Raw genomic sequence first — 18311 nt, 5'->3', positions numbered from 1 at the left:
AGCACATACTTTTTCACTTTTACTTGAGTAGAGATCAAGTTAATACTTCAACTTTGACCAGAGTGTTTTTAAACTGCAGTATCTATTCTTCTACTTAAGTAACAAATATGTGTACATTTGATACCACTGATCATCATCAATTATAACCGTTATATATAGATAAAATAGACGTTTATATGTCATATTTTCTGATGACACCACTATATGGTAATAAGTCTAAATAAAAAAGCACAGGAAGTCAATTAGCTATTTGTCCCACTTGCATTGGGAAGATGGTTTAGCTGCATTAAATACAGAACAAACTTTAAAACAGTTTTCCCCCTGGGCTGTGAAGGCAATCATCCCCCTCTAGATCCACAATAGTCCATTTCATGACTAATGTTCTCTAAAAGGCTGCTTTAACATGAGCTGCACTTAATGTAAATAAATAATGCTATATCTCCATGCATTTATCCCATACTTCGGTTTTGGGTTGTTACAGACGCTATTAGTGCTCCAACTTTCCTGTTCCATTAAATGTTTATGTTTTGTTATGTCTTACTTCTTGAGGAACACTTTTAAAGATGCTCATTTATTTTGAAATTGTTTTAATTCTGTTTGTGTTCTATACATGTGTGTTCTGAGCAGAGTGTCTCAACAGAAATTGCATTGTAGGTCCAAAATAACAATACAGATTCTGTATTCTTAAATTGAACCTTGTGGAACACTACAGTAACATTTGGATAAACACATTATATAATTGAAAGAAAATATGTTATTTAGATACATTTTATTGTGTAAGTACAGCACACAAGATTTCAATGTATTTGTACTCATCTGTAGTGGAATGGTGTGTTGAGTGCTTGCAAGGCCACACGAGTGTAGCCACACAGTCAGTTCAAAACTCTGTTGGATTTCCTTAATGATCAGAATGAAGTCAGTGTAAACATTATTTCCATGCCAGTTCATAGCTATATTAGATCTTATATTGCCCATTATTGAGTATCCTCGTTGTGCCTCCCTGCACACATGCAGCTCGTTGGTTCATTACTGGAGGAGTATTTTAGCAGTGGTCTGTCACTACCTCGAGGCCAGAGTGTTTGCCAGTTCAAGTTCCTGTTTAAGTTCCCATCGGAAATCCAAGTGACAGTCCGCTCCATTACTCCTCTGGGTCCAACGTATGTCTACCTGTCCACTCTCCAACGAGTTCCCTCTTCTCTGGGAAAATCCCACACAGACTGGATTCAAGGATTGACAAGAACCCCCTCAGACGTGAGTCCCGCTCCAGCTTTATTCAGGTCACAGTCAAATTTCCTACGGTCCCTGAACTGATCTCTGTGGTCTCCCCTTAGACCTTCGGCCGGTTCACCAGTCCACTGAGTTCCAGATCCTACTCCTGTACACATTATAACAAATAAACCTGTTACACTTTTTCCCGTGTTTTCTGAGTGTGTTCTCTGTGTGTGGGTCACATACCTTAAACCGATCATGACAAAAGTAAAGTACAGATGGGAAAGTCTCAAGTTGACTCACAAGTTAAAGACTAAGAAGTCTCACGTCAAATCAAAGTCCTGTGTTTTAGATTTCAAGTCTTTAACAAGTCAAAAATAAGCTATCCCTGAAACGACATGAGGAAACAAAAAATATGGACATTTATTAACTGTTTTCTTATTTTTTTAATAAAATGAGAACAAGTAATCCCAAGAAAAGATTCAGTAAGGGTTTAGATTAAGGGGTATTTTAAAACCATCAAGACTGCTATATATATATACATAACATATATTTCAATTATGCAATACATGTTCGTAGCTTAGCTAGACAACAACGTCTTAATCCCACATACTAATGTACATACTTGCATTGGTTATTTCATGTGCAAACTTTATTGTCATTTTCTATACACAGAGTGTATGCAAAATAAAATTTTGATGCATACAGCTTTTTCAACAGTGAATGAGCAGCTTAGCAGTGAAATGAACTTTTCAATTTTTAAAGTGCAGGAGTGATCAAAATGTAAACAGTGTGGAAGAGACATGGTGCAAAAGGCATTGATGTGGAAGATTCAGAGCAGTGCAAAATAAATAAATGAATATTGTGCAAAATACAGTTGAACACAGAGTTGAATTCTATTTAAAGGGATTTGAAAATTCACCATGTAGTGCAAATATGTTTACAGTGTGATGAAGAGTCTCGATTTGTGATGTGATTAGAGTTTCAACAGTCTGATGGCAGCGGGAAGAAAGCTGTTGCAGAACCTGCAGCGAGTGCTGCAAAGTCTCTTCCCAGAGGGCAGCAGGGAGAACAGTCCATGGTGGGGATGTAAGGGGTCATTGATGATGTTACGGGAGGACACTCACTACACAACACAACATTATCATATCCTTTTTCAGCCAACTATCTGTAGGATACTGACGCAGACGACCATACACAGGCAGTAAAAAAGTCTTCTGAAATGTTCATAAGGGAGGAAACATTGAATAAAATGCTTTTCAATGGAAACATGCCTTCTGTTATATTTTAGCATCTCAACTACAATGGTAGACATCATCACTGATTAGAAGCTGTTGCTAATAGGAATAAAGCAACAGTGCGGCATCTTAAATGAACAATTAAATGTTTATAATCTTATTGCATCCATTTGTCTTGCTGATGAAGGTTCTCAGTCATCCAGGTCATAGTCATCCCGTAAAAATTCAAAAAATATCCACTGGACTTGGTTTTCAAGATTTGAAGACGTTTCGCCACCTCTCCAGGAAGCTTTCTCAATTCAAATGTCTGGATCCGCAGTGAGTTTGAGTCTTACATAGACAACGCCTTGTATCGCTTGGAAACATGCAATGGTAACCGATGAATGGGTCGTTAGTTCCATCGTTAGCCTGTAATATCTGAACCTGTCTATGATTCTAGGGGTCGGTCGTTAAAGGGGGGATTGCCATTAAGGGGGGGGGGGGGGGGCCCCCTATAATACCTGAAACCTGTCTATGATTGTTAAGGGTTGGTCGTTAAGGAGGTATTGTTCACCGGCTGGGGCGGGTAGGTCCCTACCAAGTCCAGTGGATATTTTTTGAATTTTTACGGGATCCATTTGTCTTGTTGCAGTTTTAGTGAAATAAACAAACAAACAAACATTAAATAAAAAATCTTACCTCTTTGAATCTTCTATAGACATTCGGTGTTAGGAGAACTTAAAAGCTGTTAGAGAACATTATGGAACAAACAGGATCATTATGAACTAGTAACCAATTTTTATAGCACAGTTCAGTACAAGGACAGTTCAAAGTGCTTTACATGATTGAAAAAATTAAATAGAAGAAGAATTTTTTAAAAGCAAATACAGACAAAAACATGGTACAAGCAGGTGGTAAAGCAAATAAAACAGTTGGATCACAATCTGAAACTATTGATACCTCAGTTAACAGTTTAACAGTCAAATGCAGTTCTACACAAATGTGTTTTTAACTTTGACTTAAAAGAACTCAGGCTTTTATCACTTTTACAGACTTCTGGGAGTTTGTTCCAGATAAGTGGATCATAGGACCTAAATGCTGCTTCTCCATGTTTGGTTTTACTTCTGGGTGTTCAGAGTAGGCTTGAACTAGAAGACCTGAGTGGTCTGGGGAGCTGGTACTCTGACAACAAATATGTTATGTATTGAGGTGCTGATCCATTCAGTGATTTATAGACTAACAGAAGGCTTTTATTGTCCATTATCTGAGATACAGGGAGTCAGTGCAAGACCTTCAAAACCAGACTGTTGAGCTCTACTTTCTTAGTTCTAGTGAGAACAAGGGCAGCAGGGTTTTGGATCAGTTGCAGCTGTCTGATGGACTTTAAGGCAACCCTATGAAGAGACTGTTGTATTTATCATGTCTACTAAAGATAAACATATGAATGAGTTTTTCTAGATCCTGCTTGGACATTAGTCTTTTAATCCTATAGATCAGGGGTAACCAACTAAAAATCAGCGGGGTCCGAATAAAGAAAATGAACAACCAGCAGAGGTCCGGAGACATTTTCAATTAAAATTTGTTACTTTAAACAGCATTTAACATTGAAATAAAAATGCAGGTGTTTCTGCATTCATGTTATACATTGAATTTCTAAATAAAAAAAATATAAAAAAATAAAGCATTTTTCTATTTTAAAATCTAAAGTGTTTAAATGATTTAAATATTTCACAAAACACCTAAAATGACCATTTGTTTTTGTTTTTTTTCTTTCTTTTTTATGGCTTAATGATAGACGTGGTCTTTAGGCTGCCCTGCAAGGCTCTTAAACCTAGGTTTGATTGGCAACAAAGCCATTCTAAAGCACATATCAAGGTGCTCCTTCGTGAGCCTGGATTGTTATTTATTATGGATTATGGTCATGGTGGAGAATCCTGCTTCACACCAGTAGGTTGAGCCAAACACATTCAAAATGTGCAGGTTCATCTTTGAGCACCCCATTTCTTTTCTTTCACTAGTTCCCCGCAGTTCTTCCAGCAGTCCAAACTCTCTCCGTTCTCTTTTTCTCATCGTCTTCTCCTTCTTCCCCATCGCCTGGCTTGCCACAGGTTTTCCTGATGTGTCTAAAAGTAGTTTGCAGCAGCAACCCTGACTGACAGCAGCTCATTGGCTAATTTGTATCACGTGTAGCCTGGTGCCGGACGCTCCGGAGGGCTTTACCTTTTTAACGGGAGAAGCTGTGCAAGTGAAATTAGACACTATTTTCGGACAACATGCAGTAATTTATACATTTTTTGTATCCGGTTGGGTCCGGGTTAGCCAGCAGGTGGGTCCCGATCCAGACCCTCGTCTGCTAATCCGTGACCTCTGCTGTAGATGTCCTTTGGATGATAAAAGGCTTACTTGGTCACTATTTTACCTCTAGTTTATTTGTTCAAATGACAGACTAAACTAATCTTCACAAATTGTCTACATGAACTTTGAATGAGGGTCAAAGTGAACAATCAAAAATGTTTAAGTCTGTACATCAGTTGGGAGTAAAATATCCCGAAGAGCTGCAGGAAAATGATGTATCATTATTCAGTTACACTATTTATGTCTGTCACTTGGCTCTGTATAAAAATAATCAATCTGCATGGTGTCATGTCCCGCAGAGGGTAATATTGAGTTAACGTGGCGAATTCTTCTTCCGTAGATATTCTTAAGGCATTTCGTTTTATAATTATACAAATTTTAAAAGATGCATAGTTTTAGGTTTATAAAAGAGGATGCATGTATTTTTAAAGGGGGACAGGGGGTTGTCTAATTTGATAAGCATTCTTACTTTATGGAATCAACACACAGAAACATATTGCAGCATTAAAAATGTTTTATTTTTCCTCTTTCATTCAGCATTGTTATATAGACAGAAGTCCATATTAGGTACAACTTCAAGTTGCTCATTCTTACAACAAAGATTATGTTGCCATTTCTAAGGATAACTGAAGGTGTTCAGGATGTTAGATCTGCTTTATCCAGTACTGAATGAAAAAAAAAGAGCCTTTAAAGATCTTCAAAGAATCCCATAAGGACCATTAATTCAGAAATTTGTTGGAGGTACTCGGAAAAACTAATGGTGCCATCACCGTCCTCATCGAATTCTTTGAACATATGATTCAGTTGTTTATTGTCTCCCTGTCAGATAAAAGAAAATGTTTAAGTTATTGTGGAATTTGACTGGATTATAACCGTTTGCTACAAAAAAGATAGAAAGTTTACTTACAGCAAGTTCAGGTAACTCAGCTTTTAGCAGACTAGAGAATGCACGCTTGGAAAGAGTCTTTTTGTCTCCATCTTTCTTTGCATACTTATCGAAGGGCTTCCTGAGAATCTTCATTGCTTCTTCAATCCCAGCCATGGCAGCTAAAACAACAAATCATTTAAGTTTATATTTGTGGTTGAAAATCAGCTAAAACAATATATTGTTTTGTCATGAAAATCTAAGTGTGGTTAATCCTTTATTAGTGTAAACCTTTATAGAACTACTCACAAAGATGGGGAAAGATTTTATAGTTATCAAATGAGCAAAAACTTAAACTCATGACCTTCTTAACCAGATAACACAGCTGAGTGTGGGATAAAGTATGGCTAATGTACAGGTTTCTACTGATCAGTGTATATTTATTTTGCATTGAGTTGATTTATCCTTATCAAATATTAATTCATTATACAGTATTTTCACTGTAGCTTTCTAAACTGATAAAAACAGTACTCACAAGGTAAGTTTTAAGTTGGTTCTTCTATGGATTTGCACTCAACAAATTACTGTAATGTAATCAATCATTCTCAGTCAAATGTGATCTGAAGACTGCTAACGCTGTAGCTATCTAGTCATAAAAAGCAAATATGCTTCTTTTTTATTCTTACCAGTCTGTATGGATATGCAGTAGAGCCTGAGGAAGAGAGCTGGATGTGTGAGGAGAGCGCATAGAGGAGGCCCTTTTAAAGCAAACTCGGACACCTTGGCTCCAAGCACCACCCAATCCCCACCAACTTCCTCATTTCTTTAAGATTGTACTCACCTTGATTTTTTTTTGTTGCTTTTTCTTGTTTTTAGTAATCAAAGCATTCTGAGACTGATAGAAATGTTGTTTTTCAGTGACTAAACTTCTATCTTTTAACTTGTATCTTTCTCTCAATAGGCCCTTTAGAGGGGATAGTTGCTTAATTTGACCACATCACAAAAGTAATAACAAATAAATACAAACACATCAATACATAGCATTGATTGCAATGTTATTTTACAAATTATATGCCGTAAAAAAAAATCAGATTAAAGAATTACCTTACCTTAAACTGCCTAAATCAGTATTACAGAAAGATCTTGATAAGGACAAGCTTAGTCGAAACAACTTTTCGAAAACTGTTGCAGGAAATTTTTAGAAAAATCATTCACACAAGTGTAAAAGTAAGTACCATGTTTTAGAAAAGAGTAAATGTTTGCAAAAAGCCTATTATAAATCATGACACTGAATAAAAATGATACAGAAAACTCCCACCTAAACTGTTTATGACAGGAAATTTCCTAATACACAAATCAACAAGATAGTTGGTACACCTTGTTTCATTAAAGAAAACCACACAATGGTAAGAGAAATAACTTAAATCTGATAAAAGTAATTGATAAGTATTATATGAAAATAAATAAAAGAAATGAAAGTCAAACATGCTTCAACAAAATGATTTAAGAAATAAACTCATGAAACAGGCTTGGAAGAAAATTATGGTACAGTATGAGCGCTCCTAAAAAGAAAATTTAAAAAACCAGGACCCTTGAACTCTGTTACCTGAGATATGCTGCCGGAGGTTCTGATCTCAGGCAGCAACAGATTTCTTTGAAACTTAAAAGTTAAAAAAGGATGTCATAAAGGGATCTAAACTATGTCTCAAATTTAACAGCAATAATTCTATAATAGTGTTCCTTAGCATCATACTAAATTATTGCAATTAACCAAATTAATGTCCTACAGTAAGCTAATAATTAATACCAACTTCATGACATATTTTTCTTTAAATATTCTCAATTTACCTTAACAGTTTGAATTAAATAAGACTAAAATCTAAATACGCGAATTACATTTCTTTTTTCAACTGCTTTAGGGTTTTCCTAATTCAGAGGTCTACATGCACAAAAATTACTTTCTATATGTTTATAAATTTAGTAGGTACTTTAATCCAAAGCGTCTTACAAAGTAGAGACAATATTACAGTTATCATCATTATGACAGTAAGTTCTTCAGAGGAAAATCCCTAGTCAGAATCAGTGGTGAAAGAAAAGAGGTAGAAGTACAGAAAGATTCATAGAGGAGCACAGGGCTATGGTTAAGAGTAGAGTTGTGTTGAAGCATTTTATCCCAAAGTCTAAATAACTGTAAATGGGTCTAGTTTACTTGAATTATTTGATCAAGCCACTCCTTCATATGGCTGGTAGGGATATTCTTCAGTTTGACTGTATTCTTTTTATATCATTGAAAAAAGCTAAAAAAATTTCCAAATATTAGGATAACATTTTTTCCATAGTTCTTTGATTTTGGGTTATCCATGCATAAAAGTTTAAGATGCCAAAGGTTTTTACATTCATCCATGCAAGCAATTATATCCATCTATAAACGACATCTGACTCTCCAGCAATCATACTCTTATAAAAGAAAACAACTTAAGATTTCCAGAGAACTGAATGAAAACACCTCGGAACAAAAGAACGTGAGAAGACACCTGCTTAAGCTGTTAGAAATGTCATTTTCAACTAGCGAAGGATTCCTGTGCTATTACATCTGTTGCAACATGTTTGCTTTACATGTCAGAACATGGTCTGCATTCAAGTGAATTTTTTTTTTAAATATGCTCTAATTATTCTGATGTTGAAAAAGTAGAAATCATAATCCTAACTGAATCAAAAGAGGAAAAGTTAAGTTTTATGTACTGATGTTGTAAGAGAATCAGTAAATGTTTGGATATAATATTCTACCATCTTCTGTAATCAAATAGAAAGGGCCCAGGAAAAAGATCCATTATATATGATCTGAAGTTAATCTTTCCATCTCAGGTCTTATCCACCTTGTACATACTTTTATGCAAAACTTCCAGCATAGTTTTGTCTACATCTTTTTGGAGGGGAAAACACTGCTGATTTGCTCAACAGTTTCTTCTCATAACAGAGACACCTATTGAGCTTGTTTAACATTACATTTTTATGTAGACAATATTTTTGTTTCATTTTTTTCAATGTTTTTTTTGTGTGTCTGTTTATTGGTTTCCTCATACCCCAGTCGGCCTCAACACTAGCCCGCTTACACAGAGCCTGGTTCTACTAGAGATTTCTTCCTCTTTAAGTTCATTTTTCTTTCCACTGTCACTGTTTGCATGCTCAGAGTGAGGGATTAGTGCAAAGGTATTGACACCGAGCAAGGGGATACTCACTTTTGATCTGGCTCATCCAGGCACAGGGAATCCTGTAAAGTTAACTACTTGATGCAATCAGCTGTGCTTCCTTAGATATAAAACTTTTAAATAACCTCTCTAGGTGATTCGATTGAAATGTTTTGCTAAAATGCCTTTAGGTAACGTAGGTTTTAAATTGGCGGTGCATAAATAAACTTAATGGTACAGATAACCTGAAGACTCAAAGCATAAATATTGGTATTCATTACGGCATATAAACACTTGCTGAATTTACAATTTACTATTAAAAAACTAAATGCAACCAAATATTGTTTTTGTTGATGTTTGATTGAGTGTTGCACTTGGAAAACCTACATTTGGCTACTCATTTGAAAAGACATCCATGAAAAAAAGATACGATTTTTTAAAAATATGCCTGGTGCCCAACCCTTGCCAGTTTCACCACGTAACAATATTGACACAGCAAAAAGGCACAACCTGTTTTCCACAGTCTAAAGTTAAATCAGATTGAATTTTTATAAATCAGACTGAATATTTATATATGGCATGTAGATTTTAATTTTTAAATTGTTTTGGGGTTTTCAATTTAGAGGTTTAAATGAACAATGATAACTAAGTGTTAAAACAATTCATACCAAAGTAAACGCTTTTATTTATTTAAAATTACTTAATTCGAGCAAATCCTGCATACGTATTGTAGAGCAATTAATCGTTTTCACTGCATTCTTTTTTTTTATATCTTTGAAAAAGCTGAAAAATTTCCAAAATATTAGGATAACATTTTTTTCACAGATGTCTTTAAGTTTGGGTTATCCATGCATAAAAGTTTAAGATGCCAAAGGTTTTTACATTCATTAATTCCAGCAATTATATGCATCTATAAACAGCATCTAACTCTCCAGCAATCATACTCTTGTACAAGAAAACAACTTAAGATTTCCAGAGAACTAAATGAAAACACCTCAGGAGAAAGGCCAAAGAACGTGAGAAAACACCTGCTTAAGCTGGTGAAAATGTCATTTTAAATGAGTGAATGATTACTGAGCTATTACATCTGTTGAAACATGCTTGTCTGGGTTGGTGTACTTATATGTAATGTACATACCGTACAATTCTCTATGTTTTCTGCGTTCAATAGACATTTTGCAAAATTGCTCTCATTATTCTGATGTTTAAAAAATAGAAATCATAATCCTAACTGAACCAAAAGAGGAAAACTTCAATTTTATGTATTTTGTAAGAATCAGTAAATGTTTGGATATAATATTCTACCATCTTCTGTAATCAAATAGAAATGGCCCAGGAAAAAGATTAATTATAAATGATCTGAAGTTAATCTTTCCATCTCATATCCAACTTGTACATACTTTTATCAAAACTTCCAGCATAGTTTTATCTACATCATTTTGGAAGGGAAAACGCAGTGCTGATTTTCTGAAAATAAGCAGTGTTTCAGGCGCTGACTGTGTCGCAGTGTTGCGCAAGCTACTTGTCCAGTGCAGTGAGCTAAGCTATCGCTACCACCTAAAGAATTATAGCAAGCTAAGTTACACTAATGTGTTAACAGTAGCTTAACTACATCAGAAGCTACTTAACGTACCAAGCTAATGTCAATTCAAAAATGAGTCTGACACACTGGTTAAAATATTTATTAAAGATCAGCCAATGACATAACACAGTGTAAAAATTGCTTTATGATCAGCATATAAAAAAAAAAAAAGTAATTACTAGTAGACAAAAAAAATAAACAATCTGCTGTTTTTAGAACCAAATTAAATGTACTGTGTAGTGTTCTACACATCGAGACATGGCTATGAGTTTGCATTCAATGGACATCTCTAGGGAAAACAAAACCCTACAAAAGGCATCTTATTTCTTTAAGGTCTCCCTTAGAAAAAACTTCTTCAGACCTCAATTAAACAGTAGATTCAAGTAACAAATGAAACTGTTTACAGAAAAGGTGAAAAAATAAAGAAGCTAATTAAGATATATATATACATTTATGTCTCACTGTATAATTTAATTTCTACCTACATATTTATTCATTGTATTTTGGGGGGTAATTCATTGAATGCTTATTTATTTATTGAGCATGTATTTATTTATGTATTTATTTTTATACATGGGAGAGCTGTTCCTCCATACCTAAAAAATCTTATCTGTGCAAATAAGCCTTAAAACATCTGAACACGTACTTTTTATCAGAGGATTCAACAAGTTTCAAAATCTCTGAAGATAAGGCCACGGTGTGGTAGCGACAATTGGCTGCTCTTCTCGCTCTACTCCTGTTTCCTCCTCCATCCTGTGTGTGTTGATCTGTGTGTCTGCATGTGTCTGTGTGTGTCATTCTTTGAGTTCCACTGCAGTACGCATGCGCATGTTTCGTAGACACAGACAGGAGAGGCAGAATAGAGGCTCATGCGTGAATGTCCAACGAATAACTCCGATTGTTGTTTCAAAAATAGAAAACCTGGTTTCATTACTTAGTTTTACTGGATTTTGTAGCGTTTGTGGACGCTACGTCGCTACTTGATAAAAACAATAACGTCACTACTGGAAAGTTACTTGATAAATAAAGCAGCAACGCTACGGTCAAGCTACTGGAAAATGTAGCTAAACTAATAGCTTCGCTACATGTAGCGGCGCTACTGCCCATCGCTGCTGTCTCGCAATTAAAAGTATTTCCACATTAAAAGCGTACCGTATGTATTACCACATATGTGCTTTCTTTCATCTTTTTGGAGGGTAAAACACAGTGCTGATGTGCTCAACAGTTTGTTTCCCAAACAGAGACACATATTGTAATTTTTTTCTATGTTCCTTTTGTGTGTCTGTTTATTGGTTTCCTCATACCCACGTCTGCCTCAACTCTAAGCAGCTTACACTGAGCCTGGTTCTACTAGAGATTTCTTCCTCTTTAAGTGAGTTTCTCTCTCCACTGTCACTGTTTTCATGCTCAGAGTGAGGGATTAGTGCAAAGGTTTTGACACCAAGCAAGGGGATACGATACTCACTGTTGATCTGGCTCATCCAGGCACAGGGAATCCTGTAATGTTAACTACTTGATGCAATCAGCTGTGCTTCCTTAGATATAAAACTTTTAAATAACCTCTCTAGGTGATTTGATTGAATTATTTCTGTAAAATGCCTTTAGGTAAGGAAGTTTTTAAATTGGTGGTGTACAAATAAACTAAACTTAAATGTACAGATAGGTTGAAGACTCAAAGCATAAATATTGGTATTTATTAGGGCATCTAAACACTTGCTGAAAACAGTTTACTATTAAAAAACTAAATGCAACTAAATATTGTTTTTGTTGATGTTCGATTGAGTGTTGCACTTGGAAAACCCACATTTGACTACTCATTTGAAAAGGCTAAGCATCAATGGAAAAAAAATAAGATTTTTTAAATACCTGCCTGTAGCCCAAGCAGTTTCACCACGTAACAATATTGACACAGGAAAAGGCACAACCTGTTTTCCACAGTCTAAAGTTAAATCAGACTGAATATTTATATTTGGCATGTACATTTTAATTTCTAAATTGTTTTGGGGTTTTCAAATCCAGAGGTTTAAATTGACACTGATAACTAAGTGTTAAAACAATTTATCCCAAAGTAAACACTTTTAGTTATTTAAAATTACTTCATTCGAGCCACTCCTGTATATATATTGTAGAGCAATTCCTTAATTTCACTGCATAATTTTTCTGATATCATTGAAAAAAGCTGAACATTTTCAAAAATATTAGGATAACCATTTTTACCTATTTTCTAAATTTTGGGTTACCTATGCATACAATGTTAAGATGCCAAAGGTTTTTACATTCATCCATTCAAGCAATAATATGCATCTATACACGGCCTGTTGTTAAGTTCATTAACACCAAAGCAAATGAAACTGATTAACAACCCCCTCTGTTACTTACCTGACCAAATCAATATCCAAGAAGTTTAATTAACTTGATGTTATACTCTGATTACAAAGTGCTCCTTTAATTTTTTGAGTAGTGTATTGACTGTTGATCTGGCTTATCCAGGCAGAGTGAATCCTGTAAAGTCAACTACTTGATGCAATCAGCTGTGTTTCCTTAAATAAAAATACTTTTAACCAATGAATATTGTTCTTGTTAATGTTTAAATGAGTGTTGCACTTGCAAATCTCATGATCTTGGCGCAGATGCTTGGCTTAATTATTCATTTCATTCACCTGCCTAGCTCTGCCCAGTTTCTCATTACTGTTCATGTGATCCACCTGCTCTTGCCTCTATTTCACCAGCCCTCTAACCAGTCATCAGAGCCAGATTATTCTCAGGCCTTTGGTAAGAGTTTCTCTAGCGTACCTGATTGTGTTCTGATTCCCTGATCCTTAACCGTTTTGCCTTTGGAGTTCTGCCCTGCCTGTTCCCATTCTGATCTCTTTGCTTCACCTATCCTTAGATTCCTGCTGGATTTCAGCCTTTGTACCGAACTTTGAACTAATTCCTGACACTGTCCTGGATTTCTCCCCGGAAACTCTTTGAACCTCTGAACTCCTGGTGCTCAATCAGTACATCTGTGACACCGGCTTTTGCTTCACCCTCTGGAATATCCTGCCTTCCTTTGTCTGGTCAGATCTGATCTCCTGCCTGTCCTCCGACCTCTGGGGCTACAGTGGCATGGGACTCTCAGGACAGCACCCGCAGTGTCTTGAAGCTGACTGGCTGGACCTTAACTCGTCCTTTGAGCACGAATTGAACTTTAAGACCAGGTTAGTGACTCACACATTCATAATCTTTCTCAGCCAGATTGACATGGTGACTAGTCTGTGTTTTCTTCCTGCAGTGGTTCCTGTCTTAGATGCCCTAGCTGTTGACTAAAGATCTGTCACTTTAAATAAATCTAGCCGATGGAATGCAAAACGAGATGCGGCGGGAGCCACCCAGAGTGTCCTCGATGCCGCCAGTGAACAGGTAGAAGTTTAAACCAGGTCAGGAACAGTTTTGAGATCCAGAAGTCTGTAGCCCGGTCAGGGGCTCTGATCAGAACAGGAACACACAGATCCAGGGTTCCAGGAATCCACAGAGCGCTCAGGCAGGTTCAGTGTTCCATGAGTTCATTTGAGAGCTCAGGCAGACATCCTCAGATGGAAACAGGTAGGTTCAGCAGTTGAGAGGCAGATCAGGACACGGTACCAGGAAAACCACTGAACTTTAGTTCCCTCCAATGAGCCAAAACAGGAACAGGGCAACTTCAGCAGACAAGAGCAAGGACATGATCAGGAAACACCAAGACTAGACAAAAAACCCTCTCTAACCACTGACTTGTGAGAACAAGAGGCACAAGAACCATGGAAATCAGCCATGATCTCCAACTAAAAACTCAAACAAACAAACATATATAATTATCTGGCCCTGATAGCTTGTCTGAGCTGTATAGAAAGCCGCAGGAGCAGGTGGATAAGATGAATGCGTATTAGTAAAGGGAAGGGTTAGGCAGGTGAGTGAAATTAACAATTAGGTCAGCTATTAGTGTAGGGATCATGACATATACGTGTAGCCCCACCCTTAACATCTTAACCAGATATTAATATTGACACAGGAAAAAGCCATAATCTGATTCCCACAGTCTAAAGTTAAATCAGACTGAATATTTATATTAGGCAAGTACATGTTAATGTTTACATGTTTTTCTTTCCAAATTCCAAGGCTCACATGAAGAAAGATTACAAGGTGTTAAAACAATTATCCCAAAGTAAATGTCTCAACTTATTTGTAAATTAGATGATGCGAGCCACTCCTGCATATGTATTGTAGGACAACTCTTCAATTTCACGGCATCATTTTGTGATATAATTGAAAAAAGCTCAAAATTTTTTATAATATTAGGATAACATTTTTTCCTGTTTCTTTAAATTTGGCTTATCCGTGCGTAAAAGTTTAAGATGCCAAAGGTTTTTACATTCATCCGTTAATGCCATTACATGCATCTATAAATGGCATGTAACTTTGAGCAAATATATTATTATACAAAAAGACAACTCAAGTTATTCAGTGAACCGAGTGAAAATACCTCAGAACAGCCAAAGGCCATGTAAAGACACCTGCTTAGGCTGGTAGAAATGTCATTTTCAACAACTGAAGGAATTCTGTGGTATTACATCTGTTGCAACATGTGTTTGTCTGGGGGTGGGGTGTTTTTTATTTTAAATGTACGTACATTTCGGTACATTGTCTGCATTAAACAGAAATTTTGTAAAATGCTCTAATTATTCCAATGTTTAAAGAATAGAAATCATAATCTTTAATGATTATCCTTGGTGGTGCATAAATAAACTAAACTTAAAGGTACAGATAAGTTGATGACTCTCCACTGTCACTGTGTGCATGCTCGGAGCGCAGGAGTAGTGCAGCGGCATTGACACCATGTAAGGGGATGTTTACTAATACTACTCTGGCTCATCCAGGCAGAGTGAATGCTGTAAAGTCAAATACTTGATGCAATCAGTTGTGCTTTCTTAGACATAAAACCTTTAACCAATTTGTCTAGGTGATTTGATTGAATTGTTTCTGTAAAATGCCTTTAGCTAATGCATGTTGTAAATTGGTGTTACATAAATAAACTAAACTAAAAAGTACAAATAATATGATGACTCAAAGCATAAATATTGGTATTCGTTGGGGCATATAAACACTCGCTGAAAACAATTTACAAAAAAACCAGAATGCAACTGAATATTGTTATCGTTGATGTTTGAGTAAGTGTTGCATTTGCAAACCTACATTTAGCTACTCATTTGAAAAGGCTAGGCATCCATGGCAAAATATAAAAATGTTTTAAATATATGCCTGTAGTCCAACCCTTGCCATTCTAACCACGTATTAATATTGACACTGGAAAAAGCCACACCTGATTCCCACAGTCTAATGTTAAATCAGACTGAATATTTATATTAGACAAGTACATTTTAACTTTTAAATTTTTGGGAGGGATTTCCAAGATCAGATACTGTATTTAAATAAACAAAAATTACTAGGTGTTAAAAAAAGTATCCTAAAGGAATGTAGTTATTTTAAATTACTTGATCGGAGCCAATTCTTGCATTCCTTTTTTGATGTTGATTAGTTTAACCTTATTCTAAAACAATAAAACAAAAGGAAATTCTTTGAAACATCAATGGAATTAAAGCATTTAAGAACAGAAATAAACTATTTAACAAAGATACACCTTAAACTTGGAAAGAATTGTTATTTTGTATATGCAGTGTATACAAAACATTTTGTTGCATACAGCTTACAACAGTGAATAAGCAGCTTACAACAGAGAAACGGACATTTCCATTTATAAAGTGCAGCAGTGATCAAGAAAGTAAACAGTGTGGGAGAAAAGGATACCAGTTTAAAAGAGCCAAAGGCTTTAATATGGAAAAGTTCAGTGCAGTGCAAAATAAATATGGTTCCAAATGTAGTACAACATTTGAGTTGTGTTCTATTTAAAGGGATAAAAAAATAAAATAAAAATAAAAAAAATAAGTTGGTAGTGCAACCTCATGTCAAAATCCAAGAAGGCCAATCAGTCAATGAAATATATATTAAATATTCCTAATATTTTCAATTTACCTTACTGGAGTATTTTTGGTGTTTATAATAGTTGAGTATCAGAATGCAGGGTTGAGAAATCAACTTTATATTAATGATTACACAAATCCCACACATGCCTATTATCTAGAATATTTACATCAGGGATGCTAAAGTCTAGTAGTCCTCAAGAGCTATTATCCTGCAAATTTTTGATGCAACCCATTTTTAACACATCTGAATCAAAGGAGTTACTCATTACCGTGCCTCTGCTAAATGAGTTGATTGAACCTTTGTATTCAGGTGTTAGGGGGCAGTGGCGGCCTAGTGGTTAGTCTGATCCCCCACTGCCACTCTGGGTCCCTAAGGAATACACTGTTCCCCAGGCGCCACACAATGGCACTGCTCCCCAAGGGGATGGGTTAAATGCAGATAATTAATTTTGTTGCTCTGTACTTGTGACAGTGTAATGACAATAAAATTTAATTATATCATATACAGAAGAGATGGTAGCTCTCGAGGAATGGACATGAGCACCCCCTGTTCTAAAGAATCTATAAACTGACCAAATTGGCAGTACTCTTATGCAGATATTTCCACTCAAGATTACTGCGTTTTACCTTTCACAAGAGAAAGTGGAATTAAAATAAGAAAATGATAAAGGTACAACGAGAGAAATTAAGACTTTATAAATGATACAGACCAATATGCTCATGAGCAGTCCTTGTTCTCCTAAGGAAGATTCATCCTGATCAAATCCAGACATCCTCAAAGTAGAACGTCTTCATGTTATTTTTTTTATTTAGCAGAAATTGAAAGCTGTGGATCAACGTAAGTCATTTTTAAATCAAGGGTAGGTATAACACGCCTAACATGGGCTAATTTCTCTTGTCTTTTTCTTAGTAATACATAAGAAAAGAATAATGCCCAACACCGTATCTGTTATTCAAAATTAGGCAATGAACTTTACAATGCTTCTGTGACATGGTTGCTTTTTAGCCACTCTGCAGCCATTCAGAAATTTGTATTTTTACCCAGACCATTGTATACAAGTATTTTAAAGCTATGCTTTGTAATGTTCTGTTGTCTATAAAACTTAAAAAGTCGTGTTTTTCTTCTCCTCTCTCTGCCCCTCACAGCTTGGCAATAGTAAGAGATTTCTTTAAAAAAAGAAAGCCTAATATTACAAAGATAGTGCAACACTGACATCGAGTGGTAAGAATTAAAACTAGGGACACGTGCAATCATTCCTATTTGGTTATGAGTATTTACTAAACATTACAACTTCACTTTTTTTCAGATTTTAGATACATTTCTTAGGACAGACAAAACAATTAAACAATGCTCTTCAAAACTAAATGTTTTGTTGGTAGGTATTTACTTTAGTCATTTCACAGATAATTATACAAATACAGTTTATGATCCAAAGTATAAATATCTATTTCTTTTGTTAGGTCATAAAAGCCCTCATTGAGAAAAATACATGTCTGCTGTGGCTTCAAGGCAGCTTACTGCTTTTGTGAATGACGGAATGTTATTTAAACTGCTTTGGAAACCTTGATAATGTGCTGTTAAGGATCAAATGTCTATGATAAACGTGTGCCAACTACCCCCTGGAATAAAATGCCTTTAAAACCGTGGGGTGTAATGTTTCCGTCGTCTTCGCCTATGTGACCTTTGGGTCTGTTAGGCGAGACACACCAGTCTTCAATCCATCATTGAAAGCTGTCCATCCATAGACAGAAAAACATGCCATACCTTTTAGGTGTAAATTTAAGATCTAACTGATTCAGTTCCATTTTATTTGACAAAATAAAATTGACTGTTTCTAGTCATGGGCAGAATCAGAATCGGAATCAGAAATACTTTAATAATCCCAGAGGGAAATT

At 35.7% G+C, this 18311-nt stretch overlaps 1 long non-coding RNA gene across 2 annotated transcripts; it reads right to left on the bottom strand.

The window, feature by feature from the left end:
- Nucleotides 1-5283: 5283 nt before the first annotated feature.
- Nucleotides 5284-6454, bottom strand: LOC107088408. Of its 2 annotated transcripts, XR_001481376.1 has the most exons (4): nt 6333-6377; nt 6182-6230; nt 5689-5828; nt 5284-5600 (listed from the first exon to the last, which is right to left on the bottom strand). It is a non-coding gene; the product is annotated as an uncharacterized LOC107088408 (long non-coding RNA). The 2 variants fall into 2 exon arrangements; XR_001481375.1 differs by lacking the exon at nt 6182-6230 and having other exon boundaries at nt 6333-6454.
- Between the last annotated feature and the right edge of the window lie 11857 nt (nt 6455-18311).

Source organism: Cyprinodon variegatus, unplaced genomic scaffold (assembly GCF_000732505.1).
Source record: "Cyprinodon variegatus isolate N-32 unplaced genomic scaffold, C_variegatus-1.0 Scaffold217, whole genome shotgun sequence".
Lineage (NCBI taxonomy): Eukaryota > Metazoa > Chordata > Actinopteri > Cyprinodontiformes > Cyprinodontidae > Cyprinodon > Cyprinodon variegatus.
The sequence above is the reverse complement of the archived record's forward strand: the minus strand, read 5'-3'. Positions and strand labels throughout refer to the sequence as shown.